The following is a 3,984-nucleotide window of genomic DNA, read 5'->3' on the forward strand; positions in this document are numbered from 1 at the left end:
GTCATGGTTTCTTTTTTAAACATTTTATAGAGGGGAGACAAATTAACGGTAAGGACCTTGACTAAAGTTCAGAAAAGAAATCTCAGTATGTCTTGCATTCCAGTAAGTGAATGGCCTGTATTAAGTATCTGATAATGCCTGTGATTCAGCAGCCCCTCCAGGGTTGCTAAGAGATCCCTTGTTATTTATCAAAACTAGAGGGTAATTTTAATGATCTTAGCACTACCTGGAAGGGAGGACATGGAAAATGGAAGGAATTCAATTGCTCCTCCTGTTTAACAAACAACTATCCAACACTCACATTTTTAACAATTGTATGAGAATCTTGAGAACACCTCACATTTTAAAAACATTTTCTGTCCCTAAAAAATGATTCCAAGCCTTAACTCCTGCTGGTGGAACCTGATTCTGTATGATCTATTTGCATGTTTTGTCCATTCATAATTCCTCTGTATCTAGTAAGAACCCGAGAAAGGCTTTCTGTCTCTGGGAAAGATACGTTTTGGAAACCTATAATAAAAAACATGGCAAAGCAACCAGAGAAACACTTGTTGAATTAGTGCAATATCTTCTTGTTTATGTAGTGAGAATAGTAAGGTTTGTGTTAGGTAAAATGTATATGTGTGTGTGTGTGTGTGTGTGTGTGTGTGTGCATGTGTGTATGTATGTATGTGAAATTGTGCACCCTGCCTTCTTCATCCAGTTTTTGTTGTGGCCATTAGCTTCATTCTCATGCTAATCTAAGATGATTTTGGAAGTGAGGGGGATAGCATCACCTCAAACCCTCCCTATAAAGGTCCTGTGGAATTTTGAATGGCAGAGTCCCCAATTTGGATTTTGGAGGTGCAAATCCACCAGCAGGAATTTAACAGCAGTTAAAAGAAATTTTTGAATCCCAAGACCCTTGAGCTTACACTGGGAAAAACATAGTCAGAATAACACTCTAAATTTTAGTCTATGGCATACTACTGGATTCTGTTAAATTTGTTTGGTGTGGTGATACAGAGCTGTAGAACTGTAGCTTTCTTTGCTATATTGAGGCTTTCTAACTGCTACAACCCACTATCGAATTGCCTTGAAGAGACTGGATACCTAAGCCCCAACAGATGGTAGTATAGATTATCTTGACATAAGACCAGCAAAGACATTAATTACTCAATCTGAAATCATAAAAAAATATTCATAATAACTGAATAGTTAGTTTCTAGGTCACTGTCCACTCTTATTCCTGGAACTAACGATAAGGAGTCATTACAAGATTGGAGGGGCAGTCATGTTGACCCCAAGAGGTAGATTTTCCTTTAAAACTTCCCTTACCAGTATCCCTAACAATTCATGCATCTCTTCCATGGGCTGGTGAGCAATCTACACCAGGCTGTCTAGTGAGAGAGGAGAGGCAGTATGGTGCAGTAAAAAACGCATTGGATTTGGAGTTTGAAGGACTGTGTTCAAACCTTGTCTCTAACAATTGCTGGAAGTCGTTTAACTACTCTGAACCTTAATCTCACGAGTAAAACAGTAATATTCATAATTGCTTTGTTTCCCATATACAGTTGCTATGGAGGAAGGTGTGCTGCATGTTGCAATGGACTTTATAAATGTGATTTTTCAGTATTAACCGGGAAGGGCAAAGGCCCCTAAATACTCAGCCAATATACAATTTCCCAACCATGGTTCAGGGACCTTATATCCTGGTTCTCATCTCATTTTATTAACTATTACTTTTGTTTTACTATGACATTGTAATGTTCACTTTGATATACCAAGCCTTAATGCTATTTGATTGGCAATGTGTTAATGCTCCCATAATTAAAAAAGTTGTTCGATTTATGGCTTCTCGAAATTAATATCAGCATAGTACTAGATTAACTTCATGCATATCTAATCAACAGTTTCAGGCATGGAACTTGTCCAGAGTAGATTTCGTTCCTCACTATCTTAGTTTTGGTCATAAGGTCATTTCCCCTTTTCCATAGATCTGAAAGGTAAAATTTTTCCATGCTCCCCTAATTTGATTATGATTTTATGTCTACACCTATTTTGATCTTAGTCAAAATGGTATTCCATGTGAGATGTTGATCTGTGCCTAGTTTCTTCCAAAAATACTTTATAGTTTTCCCCCAAATTTTTGTCAAATGATGAGTTTTTACCCCAAAAACTGGAATCTTAGGATTTATTAAATGCTAGACTAGTATAGTTATTTGCTACTGTGTACCTAATCTATTCCCCTGACCCACTATTCTTTTTCTTAGCTACGATCAGATTGTTTTGATGATTAATGCTTTGTAATAGCCTCTTTACTTCACATTTTAAAATTGATTCTCTTGATATTCTTGATCTTCTGTTCTGCCAAATAAATTTTATTATTTTTCCTAGCTGCCATGGCAGCTAGGTGGTGCAGTGGATAGATCACCAGTGCAGGAGTCAGGAGGACCTGAGTTCCAATCTCACCTCAGACACTTGACACTCACTAGCTGTGTGACCTTGGGCAAGTCACCTGTCTCTAATTGCCTCATCCTGCGTCATCTCCAGTCATCCTGATGAATGTCTGGTCACTGAATTCAGATTACTCTGGAGGAGAAGTGAGGCTGGTGACCTGCACAGCCCTCTCTCACTCAAAACAAAGTCAAGTGCAAGTCATGTCATCATTTCTCTGATGGCATGGTCTTCTTCAGCTACGAAGGATGAACATACACACACACACACACCTGATCATAGTGTATGATCTTTGTGATATATTACTGTAATCTCTGTTAGCATTTTATTTAAAATTTTTTAAATCAATATTTACTAGAGAAATTAACTTATCGTTTTCTTTTTCTGTTTTGCTCTTCCTCATGTAGGAATCAAAACTATGTTTGCGTCATAAAAAGAATTTGGTCGGACTTGTTTTTCACCTATTTTTAAAAATAGTTTATTTAGTATTGAGATTAATTGTTCCTTAAATGTTTGGCAAAATTCACTTGTAAATCCTTTTGGTCCTTGGGATTTTTTTTGTCTTAAGCAGCTCATTTATAGCTTGTTTAATTTCTTTTGTTAAACTAAGGTTATTTAAGTATTCTATTTCCTTTTCTGTTAATGTGGGCAACTGGTATTTTTATAAATATGCATCCATTTCCCTTAAATTGTAAATGCTTTAATTTCATCTTCATTGGTGGCACATTCACTCTTTTCATTTTTAATGCTACTAATTTTTTTTGCATCAAAGTAACCAGTGGTTTATCTATTGTATTGTTGTTGGGTTTTTCTTCCCATAAAACCACTCTTAGTCTTATTTATTAGTTTAATGGTTTTCTCACTTTCAATTTATTAATCTTTCCTTTGAGATTTAGGATTTCCATTTTGGTGTTTAATTGGGGGTTTTAAATTTGTTCTTTGTCTAGGTTTTTGAAAAAAAGATTTACATGTCCAATTCATTGACCTAGTCTTTCTGTCTTTTATTGATGTATGCTTTTAGAGATATAAATTTTCCCCTAAGCACTGCTTTGACTGCATCTCACAAATTTTGTTATGTTGTCTCATTTTTGACATTCTTTTTAATGAAATTATTGATTGTTTCTGTGATTTGTTGTTCTTTTACCTACTCAATTTTTAGGGTTAGATTATTAGTTCCTAATCAATTTTTAATCTATGCCTTCTTGGCCCTTAAATAAATGTGATTTTTATTGCCTTATAGTCTGAAAAGTGTGCATTTAATATTTCTGCTTTTCTGGTCTTGTTTGTGAGATTTTTAATGCCCTAATACATGGTCAATTTTTGTGATTATGCCATGTACAAGTAAGGAAAAGTTTCTTTCTATTCCCATTCAATTTTTTGCAAAGGTCCATTATACCTAACTTTATTAAAATTCTATTAATTTGCTTAATATTTTTCTCATTTATTTTATGGTTAGATTTATCTAGCTCTGTAAGGGGAAAGTTGATATCTCCCACTTGCACAATTTTACTGTCTACTTTCTTTTATAACTCATTTAACTTTTCCTTT

This window comes from Notamacropus eugenii, chromosome 3 (genome assembly GCF_028372415.1).
Source record: "Notamacropus eugenii isolate mMacEug1 chromosome 3, mMacEug1.pri_v2, whole genome shotgun sequence".
Taxonomy (NCBI): domain Eukaryota; kingdom Metazoa; phylum Chordata; class Mammalia; order Diprotodontia; family Macropodidae; genus Notamacropus; species Notamacropus eugenii.